This window comes from Pithys albifrons, chromosome 2 (assembly GCF_047495875.1).
Source record: "Pithys albifrons albifrons isolate INPA30051 chromosome 2, PitAlb_v1, whole genome shotgun sequence".
NCBI lineage: Eukaryota > Metazoa > Chordata > Aves > Passeriformes > Thamnophilidae > Pithys > Pithys albifrons.
The window spans coordinates 53,752,426-53,763,369 of NC_092459.1; the positions used below are offsets into that span (position 1 = coordinate 53,752,426).

Below are 10,944 nucleotides of genomic sequence, written 5' to 3' on the forward strand. Positions count from 1 at the left end.
TATTGAATTCTGTTCCCTGACACATAATTCCATTAACACAGTTATAACACTCCATCTTAACACTAGTCAGTCTGCCTAGACTCTGATAGCTATGTGTTTTTCCAAGTCACTCCAGTAGCACGTAGAGTCGATCTCACTTGGGCAGAGAGCACCAGAACCTGGATGAGAAGTGTACAACACTATTATGCATTGAGCATCACACTTGCCTTTTACACAGGTACATAATATTGGTAAACCATTTCTATGTACCAGTGTATCCATGGCTTATTCCTCTGCTGTTGCCACTCTACAATGCATGGCTGCATATCAGGTAATAACAAGAAAGGAATTACAAAGTATTATTCTTGATCTGCATCTCTGCCTTATTTTACTTACTTTGGAAAGAGGTCTAAAGGAGAAACTGGTTTACAATTGATTTGAAAGAAACAGGGTAAAGTCAGAACTGGAAACAGCTGATCTGAAAATAAAGTCATCTTCGAAGCCACTTAGAGAGGGAATCAAAAGAACCCTCACAGGACACAGAAAAAGGCTTAAGTTTAAATCTTGCAATTTGTTAGAGTAGTCATACCTTTTCCCTCAACCCCCTTCTTAACAGACACAGCCATTCAGAAGACATGGTAGATGCTCACTTTTTTGATAACTGGGAAGAGACCTTCGTGGTTTCTGAATTATATTTGGCAGAAACAAGATTCTTTCAAAATTGGCATGCAGCTCTTGGAAAGTTTTTCTAAGGTGAATCCAGAACACAAACACATTCACTGAGACAGAATTTGGTGACAGTTGTATTTTATGCTCTGTTCAGGACATCTTACAGTTAACACACTCATATTTTTGAAAAACATTTATTATATACATATGAACAAACAAATGCACATTATAAGCTAACTGCAGGCGTTTTTGAATGAAAAAAAGAAAATAGTCCTGTCAGGTGAACATTTATGATGTCACTGGCTGTACCGTCCCACACTAAACTGGAAAATGCTTCCACTGGTGCAGGTATAGTCTTCATCGAAATGGAGGAGGAGTTGGCAAAGCAACCACACTATGGGATATGAAGGAATATGTCGGAATGCCAGACCATTTTGAAGAGTCATCTGTGCCAGTAGATTCCTACCTGTCCTGCCACATTGCACCCACCAATACAACACTATCTCACAAGCTCACCACAAAGAAACTAGTAAGGCCTACACAAATCTATGCATTATAAGGTCATCCACACTGGAATAGGTAAAGGGATAATTTTTTAACATCTGTTGAGACACAAGGTTTTAATCTGTCACAATCAACTTTTCTAAAGTGTAAACTAATAAAACTAATGAAAATTTAATCAAGTTTAAGACTAATTAATACAAGATTCATTACTTCATAAATAACTTTCCCCAACTACTGCTACACCCAAATGCTCTCCATTTATGCACATTCTAATATAGTCTGCAACATTTCAGCCACTACCTTTGAGAGCTTTTAAAATCATTTATCTTAATAAAATTTTATTTAAAGACTGAAAATGGGTTTGCAAAGCTCGTTTCTCAACTAATTGATTCTTATTATATTTGGGCTCTTGGAAAAGAGATAGCTTTCCCTTTCCTCTAAAACCTCAGTAGTAATTTCTCAGCATACATTGATGCAATAAAATTTCCATCCCCCTACTAGTTTTTCCTCAAGAGAGAAGAAACATAAATACATTGATAGTGCAGGCTTTCCTTGCAAAATGTAACTTGAACAATAAGTTCCCAACTTTTAATGAATTTGAAGTGTCCCCAGTCCTCATAAGAAACAGATTAACTGGTATTCTCTAGGAGGCCCCACTGATTGGCTTTAAAGCAAAGAAAGGGTAAAAAAAATGGTGGTTCTGTCAACCTAACTCCTTGCCGACTTAAACTTTTTTGATGATTTTTATACATTACTAGATTTCTCATGACAAGAAATATACTGAGCAAAACAGACTTAAGATATGGAAATTTTATTCCAATGAAAAAAGAGTCTGTCATTTTCAACTGTGTGGTTATATGCATTAACAGCTCTTTAATATTATCACTATGGTAATAAAGAGCATCAGCAAGTATGGGATTAGAAAACAAATTGGACACCACTGCTGGCAGATCATGACTCATGATTAATGACTCATGCAAGGTATTGTCATTGAATTATTTTCTTTAAAACAATCTCTTACAGTACTGGTCACTACCCAATACTTATTTTAATAAAAATAAGATTATTTTAGCAGCTCAGTCTGAGAGAGCTAAGCACTCAGAGAAAGCATGATATTTAAGATAGAGGTCTCTCAGACTAAAAGGATTTCTGCTGATCTCTGACAAACAACACCCAAAATTTCAATCAGTATGGAGCACATGCAATCCACAGCATGAACGAGATTGATTTTTTTGTATTGTAAGTGAAGCAGTGAAAGAGAGATGCTACAGTAACATGAACAGCATTGTAGGACCAGTCAAGAGACATTTATTAACACTAAAATGTTCATATTTTCAGTTTAATATAATCCAGTCTATTCAGATACACTTATAGAAATGGAGTTTTAGTCTAATTTCAGAAAGTCGAACATGCTATACTCCTTAACATCTCTAGCACAAACAGTTTATGCACAGTTCCTACAGTGAAAAAAATATCTGACAGGATAGGAACAACAGTGGTCAATTAGCATGTTTCAAATGTTTTAAGCACTACATTTTTATATATCACTGGTGACAACTAACAGATAAACCAACAGGATGGACATCAAGAGTTGTTCATTCCACAGTTATTGTACCTCTTACATAAAACAACAGTTGAAATACCATGTGGCACTCAAATGATTTTATAACAACCTTGCCTACAGGCTAGCAGACTGTGGGTTAATATGAACATGTATCAAATGTCAGCACTTCAGTATAAAGGAATGACACATTATGCAAGAGTGATACTTGTATCTATCTACATACAGACACACACAGTCTATGTTTTGGGTAAGTATATGTATCAGAGGCCTTCTTAAAGCCTCTGGTAACTGCCAATTTAAAATTCAGACCTCACAATGTTAATAAAGGTAATAATAGGGATAACTCCAACATCAATATTCCCTGAGTAGATTCGTTGGGAAATTAGTAAGCCTCAACTCTTGAACAAGCTGATTTGCCCTTGCCATTTACCATCACTCTGTTATAACCTCAATTTTTCTCTTAAACCCTATTCTATCAAACAGCAATCTCTAGCAATGTTGCCAGTTGCCAAATAACTGCCCTTGAGCATAAAGATAGCTGGGTAAAGGTTACAGGCAGCAACTTCCTGGATGGGTGGAAGAACTAAGACAAAGCAGAGACCTGAATGTCAGGAGCCCAAAGGAGCATTTGAATGGCATGCTCAAATAAGAAACACTGCACAGCAAGTTAATCAGCAAGTTAAAATACATGAGCAGGTCAAATCCCAGCCCCAAAATGGTGCCTGAGTTATTGACACAAGTCAGGGAAAAAGAAAATGGCAAGAAAAGACGCAAAGATGTGTTTTCGATATATCAGGGAAATAAGTGTGCCATTGTATGCAGGGCAGGATGTGACAGAAGCGATATAATTATGGAAAAAAGAAAAAAAAAGACATCAGTTGAATTTTTTGGGTTTGGATGAAGGTATCCTGAGATAAAGTGTAACAACCAAGGGGACTCAACAAACAAAATACACAAAAGAAATCTCAGGAAGGACAAAATATTCAAAAGGCATACCAAAAGTAATTAGAAAGACACTTTTGTGACACTGCCAAAGGTACCAAGGGCAGCTGACAGGTCATGAACAGAACTTGACTGATAAAGACCTCAGGCAGCTGCAATTTCAGTGATAAGCACAGAAGTGTGAAGGCAGGGAAGAAGAGTGAGAAGATGTGAACTGAAGATGATGATAACATGATTCACAATTCAACCCAGTGTGCATGTCTTACCAGTCACTTTAGAAGGAGTTCATCCGTACTACAGAGCACTGACCATCACTCAGGTGCTTCACCACACTCCTGCAGGGACTGACCAATGAACAGAAAGCAAGGGGTGACACAGTGCTGAGGCATGGCACAACTGACCCTATCACATGAAAGCCAGTGAAAAAGGAGAGTGATGGAGAACCAAAGCATGAAAATAGTGCATTTGTACAAAAAAACCAGTAAGTTAAAAATGAGTGAAAGTCATTAACAACCGACTGGAACGGACTGACAGTGGACTGGCGGGTGATTGGGGGGGAGGGGGGGGGAGAACATAAATGCTAATGTTGGACAAAGAGAGGAGATGCAAAACCAGCAAGATCAAGGGGGCCAGCTTGGATGCAAATTAAGACAAGAGCATAGATCTCATAGTGAAGAGGAGTCACTGTATCCTGTCACAAGAAAGGTCTAGGAGGGACGTCTCACACGCAGTTTCCCTGTTGCCAGTTGCTTGTCAATCCCCATCACCTAAAGGTTAAAGAGCCTCTACCTCATCCATTTCTCCACCTCTCTACCTTCCTTCCATGATGGACAGGTTAGGTTAGCTTTAACAACTTACCCAACAGGTTCTCCCACTCTAATAAATACCAGCTGAAGCAAGATGAGGGCAAATGGCTTTCCTACTGCTGAAAGCAAGCAGTGAAGAAAGCTTAAGAACAGTAAGGGATCATGAGCAGAAAACCTTCTCACAAAACATAATTTACAATTACAGAAACAAAACATAGCTGGGGAGCTGAGGAGACTCTGCCTCCCCGGGAATGGGACTGATTCCTCATGCCTTTCTCCAGAGGTCATGGCTCTCACTTGCTGAACCCTGTTCAAATTTTTAGTACATTGTCTCTGGTACCTGCACTGTAGACAAATTATATGAGCTCAACAGTCCCTCCAGTTCAGTGACAAGTTACTTAAAACAGGCTTTAGAAATAGTTGGTATTATAAAGGACAATTTTTATGCTCTGTATTGCTGTTGAGAGAGCAGAAGGTTTGGGCCTCCTAGTTTCTAGATGTCAGCATTAGAAACAAAGTTTATCTATCAGCAGCTCAGAGACCAAGAAGTGAGATGATGTCCAAATTACCTACCTGAAATGGCATCAAATAATGCACATGTGAAACAAAAATAAACTGTGGGGGAAAAAACTTTCTTAACATTGTGACTAAAACCTTCTCCTGCCTGTGGCTTCAGTTTTAAGCTGGCTTACTCTTTACACCTTTTTTCTCATTTTCTCTCTTTTTTTCCTTGATATTTTGTTTCTGAGCCGCTCAATTCTGGGCATAGTAAACTATAGTTTTCCAAATTATTTGTTCCTTGTTTAGTTTTGTATTTTTTAATGATCCAAGCATGTTAGGGTTTAGATATGAAATGCCTCCCTGTCAGTAAACAATTACATTATCTTTTAATCACATTTTAATTATTTTTAAGAGCAATCAACAAATCACAGAAATACCAAAGTCCAAAGGAAAAATAATTGCATTCAAGGATGCAAAACAGCTGGAACAAAATTAGCTTTTCCATAAATACAGAACACTACCTAAAAACATTTGATTTTGATTACATGGTAAGTAGAAGATTGTGAGTTTCACAGCAGAGGGTGAGAGGAAGAATCCATCATCTTCTGCAAAAAGCACTCAGGCTCTTTATTTTTTAATGTTTTGATCTGAAGAGGTTCTCTTCACCCCTATCAGCAAAGGACCCTCTAAAACAGTGACAGAAAGCACTTTAGGTTCACTGCCCACTAGGGGTGTTTTAGAGACCTTTAAGACAAGCAGATGCACCGCTTCACAGGAATGGAAACAACCAAAACCAACTCGCCGTTTGCCCTTCAGTCACCAAATCCTAACCCATAAAAGCCTGAATTCAGTTCTAGCTGTAACCACACATACTGATGCTTTCCTGATTATTAATTTGCCCTGAAAACTGTAAAAAAGTTTTGCAGTCAAGAAGTGCTGCGAATTCCACTTAGTACATTCTTTTTTCCTGTTGCTCTCCTTACCACAGCCACCACCATCCACAAACGCTCCTGCCAACAGCAACACCAAAACCACATCCCGACATCTGAACTGGCGCACGATTCTCCTGCCCGTTCGGTAGCAGCACTGGGAACCAGAAGAAGCACACCAGGACTGCCGTCACCGGCTTCCTTGGCTCTACACGCTAAATTTCAGGAAGCAAAGGCACACTCTCCTGCATGGTATCACCCTGGGAAGAATGTGAAGGGTGGAAGGGCTGAGGGGGAAATTCGTCCCCCAGCAGAGGTTTCTTGCTGCTGACCTTATGCAATGCCAAAATCCTGACCAGTGTGCTGTAGTATTTGGCCTGACAGAAAAGCTTTCCTGACACAGCCTATTTTTTTCCTCCTTTTTTTTCTTCTTCTTTCCTTTTTACAGAATTAGTTATTTTAAATCAACCATCAAGGTGCCGAGTAGGGTGGAAAGGGCCAGTGACCAAAGAGAGCCTCGAGGTGTCTGCGTTGAGGCAGCACACAACGTTTCCAGGCAGAAGCACCACCGGCCTCCCTCTTCAGCACAGGTGAGGCCCCAGCACGCAGCAGCCCCGCGGGGCCCGGGACACAGCGCGCCCGCCCCGCCGCCGAGCCCTGCTCGGGGCCCCGAGCCGGCCCGGCAGCACCGGCCTCCCGCAGGGGCCCCTGCCCGCGGCGGGGAGCGGAGCCCCGCGGGCGGGCACTGACCTGGTCCCCCGGGCGGGCACAGACCGGGCACTGGCACTGACCGAACACTAGCACTGACTGGGCACTAGCACTGACCGGGCACAGACTCGGCCCCGCCGGTCCCGCCTGCACCGCTGCCGCAGCGCAGGGCGGCCGGTGCTCCCGGCAAAGCGGCCCCGCCGGGAACCGCCACCGCCGCGGCCTCCGGGCCGGGCTCTTGGCCGCCCGCCCCCGCCGCGGGCAGCAGCGACCGCCAGGCTGCCCCCGGGCCCAGCAATGGGCTTGAAGAGCCCGGGGAGCCGAAGGCAGGCTTAGGGCCGGCAGGGTCTCCATCCCACGGCCACAGACGCGACCCCAAGCACCCCGCAGAAAGTGAAGCAGTTTTGCCGCAGAAGGTGCCCGAGCTCCCAAGCCTCCAGCACTACATAGGCAGCTCGTCATTGTTGTTGCTTCCAGCAGCGGTAGCCTCCATCGCCAAAACCCAAGCCCTGCGTTTCTACTCTACCCAAGCCAGTGTAATTAAAGGCCTTTGTATCTCGGCTGCCTCTGAACAACGCTGACCTCCAGCCGCCCGAGCTGGGACAGGGATCTGTGCCGGGAGCATACAGCCTGGAGCGATGGGGCTGCTCGCCCTGCCCGGTGCTGCGCAGGGGGCAGGAAAGGTGTCAGTGCCCTGTCCATGTCGCTACGAGAGGAGACCCCCGGGCCCCCATGGTCACGTAGACCCATTTTACCTGTGAGCCCTTTCCCGCTGTCCTGCTCCTGGCCTGTGTGCCTCCCCAGCTCCAGGTGCTGCTCACCTGCACCCACGCTTTGGCAGCTGCATTTGTGGGCCAAAGAGCTGCGCCAGCTGCCAAATACCCTGACATCAGGCTGTAATTTTATGTAAACTTGTAGCTGGCATAAAATGGCACTGTCACACACGGCCCTGTCCTCTCTGCCCAGGGTTCCTCTCCTTGGAAGAATAAATGCCACCATACCAGCAGCCAAATCAAGGGAAATAAATTGTTTCAATGCAGATCACTTTGTATATTCAAAGCAATGTGCAAATATGAGCCAGTCTTTCTTGCAATGGCCTCGTTAATACACATACCAGTTTTAAGTACTTGTAGCATGGCTGAAAGATCTATATGGAAACACATCTTCTTCACCTTTATTAAAGCTGTTTTTAAACCCAGCAGTCAACAAAAATGTCCCAAAATTGGTCTAATTGATTAAATATTATTACTGAATACATAGAGGATTTCAATTAATCATACATTTAGAAAAACAAAAACTTTGCTCCCCAAACAGATATTTTCAATTTTGTATTGTTAAGAGAATTGAGAATACGAAATAGTCTAGTCTCAGGCAGTGCTAGCTTTGTACAACAGAAGGATTCATTCCCTTATTACAATGCTCCCAGTGTAAGCAGAAATAATGCAACACGCAGGCTTGCCTCTCTTATTTTTCTTCTTGGGTTCACAAAGAATTTTTGCAGTAGGATTCCGCCCTGCATTTGTTTCTGGAAAATTTCAGTACCGAGTTAAAGGTCTGTGTGAGCAAAGCAGCTCTCCCCAGGTCCTGCTCCAAGGCTCTTTCGGAGCGGACCGATGCCCAGACACGTTCCAGCTCGGTGCGAAGCAGAGGAGGGCGATGGTGGCTGGAAGCTCGTGGTTTTACAGGTAACATTGCCACCTAGCAGCGATTGGTGGAAGTGGCACAAAACTGATCTGCAGATCCGTAAAGTTTAACTCCTTTTGTTTTTATTGCCTTGTGTCATATAGGACAGAATGATTAGACTACGGTATACTCAGAGTGCGGAACGAGGACTGTAGGAAAATGAGCGAGGAGAGTGGGATCCTCTTCGAAAACAGATACTAAAGATCCTTTAGAGGCTCTAACTTTCAGCAGGATGGTGACACTAGCCCCTGTATGTTGGACTGTACAATAAGAAGTTAAAAAAAAAAGCACAATCCTGCAAAGTTTCTTATTCACACATATAATCCCACAGATTTCAATAACACTGTTGCCTTGCACAGCTAAATCAGTACTGACCTAGGAGAGTAAGGTCACCACCAGAATTATATACTATGTTCCCATCCCCTGTTGCTGACCCAGAAGCTTGTGACAGTGTACTGGCTAAAAGAGCAATGCTTTGCTTTTGGATGCAAGGCTGCCAGACTGAAATATTGAATTCCTATAGATACAATGCTCCCGGGTGCTATTTTTACAAACTCCTTTCAGAACCATGAAACAAATAGATAACAGATCTAGGCTTAGATTTCAGGAATTATTGGATACTAACTAATATATAACCCCACAGTAAATTCATAAAGGGTCCCATGATTGCAATTTTTAGAAGCCAAATATCATCAGCTCTGTGTGGAAGTGTAACAGGCTAAAGGATGGGCTAATGCATACTCCAAAGACTAGGCCAACAAAAAAAATGTAGATGCTTGCATTCTATTTCTATATTTCTGAAATCTTTCTAAAATTTAGACTTCTGCATCCAAAGTCATGATATTCAGTTTCACCTTACAGCCTAAGGCTGGACTCTCCCAAATCCCATTGGTGCCTGACAGCTGTGATTCATGGGAAGAGACAATTTATATTGGCCTGGCTAACAAGACTACCACCCCAGCTGTCTCCCCTGTCCTCACTGCAGATATCTGAAATATCCCTGAGCTGCTGAAGCTTTCTAAACACAGCTCTGCATGCCAAGATAAATTTGGTTTGATTTTGTTAGGCAGGGGCTGGCTGGCCACGAGGCAGTCACTGCACATACTGCAGAACTGCAACCTTATCAGTATTTGTGTGTCAGCCAATTTGCTTCATGCATCAAAGCTGCCAGCGCGCGAGACTGGGGTTATTTCCCACATGATATTCAGTCACTGGACATGTCTGCAAAGGGCTCTTCCCCGGTAGCTCCATACCCATCCTACCATAATGTGTTGATTTTGTGTTCTCTGTCCATGTTGTTTAAGGGGCTCTCCACGAAGGCATATCTGGAAGAAGGGGTAAAGAAGCACCGACCTCTATAGCAGGGAAGTGTCATGGGAAGTGTCACTCAGCTGGGCTGACATTGCCCAACCAAACCAGCTCATTCCTCTGGGGAAGGTTCTCTGATCAGCAGGCTGCACTGTGTGTTCTTGAGAAGTTGGGGGAAAGGAGCCCAGGCTTCCACACCACAAGCTGATTCACTTGGTATAGAATAACAAAATATTCACCAGGCCAGAGAGTAGGAGAGAGACACAGCTTGGTGTTTGCTCCCTCTCAGTGACCCATCAATACTGATCATACTGATCTATTTAAACATTAATAGCTACTTAAGGTTTTCCATAACTCCATGATCTCAAAGGTCTCTTCCAACCTAAACTATTCTATAGTATACAGAGTAGTTTGAACAGGTAAGATAAAGCATGTTCTTGCTCTGCAAAGTCCTTTATCTGGTTAGAGCTCACCACTGGAACAGTGGCCTCAGTACAGCCAAAATGGCCATCAAGCCCCTGTCACATGCTCTCGCCTTTCACTTTATCAATATTGTCATTTGATTAGACATTAATTTTCTGACAGAAAATATATACAGTACAAAAATTTGCTTGTGTGTTGTTTACCTTTCTACACAAGATAAGATCTCACTTCATGAGATGAAATACCAGCCCACCTCCACTGAGAAGTAGTGGTCCCACATGTCTTTCTCCTGCTTCCTGGGAGTGAGAACCAAGCGCCAGCTGAGCTCGCTGTACCGTCAGGGAACTGTTTTGACACAGCAACTAGTTTTTGTTTTGATTCCAGGGCTAAGGAACTGAAAGAGGCTGACTTGCTATTGCAGGCACCTGAGGGACACAAAGCAGGAAAAAGAAAGTGGAGAAAACTGAAGGAGGAAGGCCATCAAATGAGTTATCAAATGATCCCAGTTTTATCATTATTCCTGACTCTTCCAGTGGTGTTGAGGCCATTGCCAATTTGAGGAGAAGGAGTGAGTTAGAAATACCTGGCCCAGGACAAAGCCGCGAGGTTCATGAGTGGGTTGCCCTCTTTTGAGGGGGCAGCCAGCCACTGAGGCAGGCTGATTGCACTGGAAAGCTCCACCCTAAACCTCTTTGAAGATCTGGCTTTAATTCCTTCCTCTTCCCTAAGTCCCTATTGCCTCTGTTCTGTAAAAATTTCAGGGAAAATAAAACAAATATCATGCCTTTTTCTCCAAGAACATTTGAATCACACCAAAGTAGGCCAGGTAATAATTGCACAACATATTGTAGTGCTGCTTAAATGTCAGCTGTTAATTAAAGCCTCTCCTGAAAATGAGGCCATTAATTAGGCCAAATGCAGCCATTCT

The 10,944-nt window shown here is 43.2% G+C and overlaps 1 protein-coding gene across 2 annotated transcripts in view; it reads right to left on the bottom strand.

Annotated features, from left to right (window-relative positions):
- ECHDC1 (ethylmalonyl-CoA decarboxylase 1) overlaps positions 1-7,458 on the bottom strand; it is a 51,613-nt gene extending 44,155 nt beyond the window's left edge. Inside the window, exon 1 of one of the 2 annotated variants that reach the window (XM_071549025.1) lies at positions 7,358-7,458. The gene's annotated coding sequence lies outside the window, so the exon portion shown is untranslated. Of the gene's footprint in view, positions 1-6,644; positions 6,723-7,357 lie in introns of those variants that run through there. The other variant, XM_071549026.1, reaches the window with a different exon arrangement.
- Between the last annotated feature and the right edge of the window lie 3,486 nt (positions 7,459-10,944).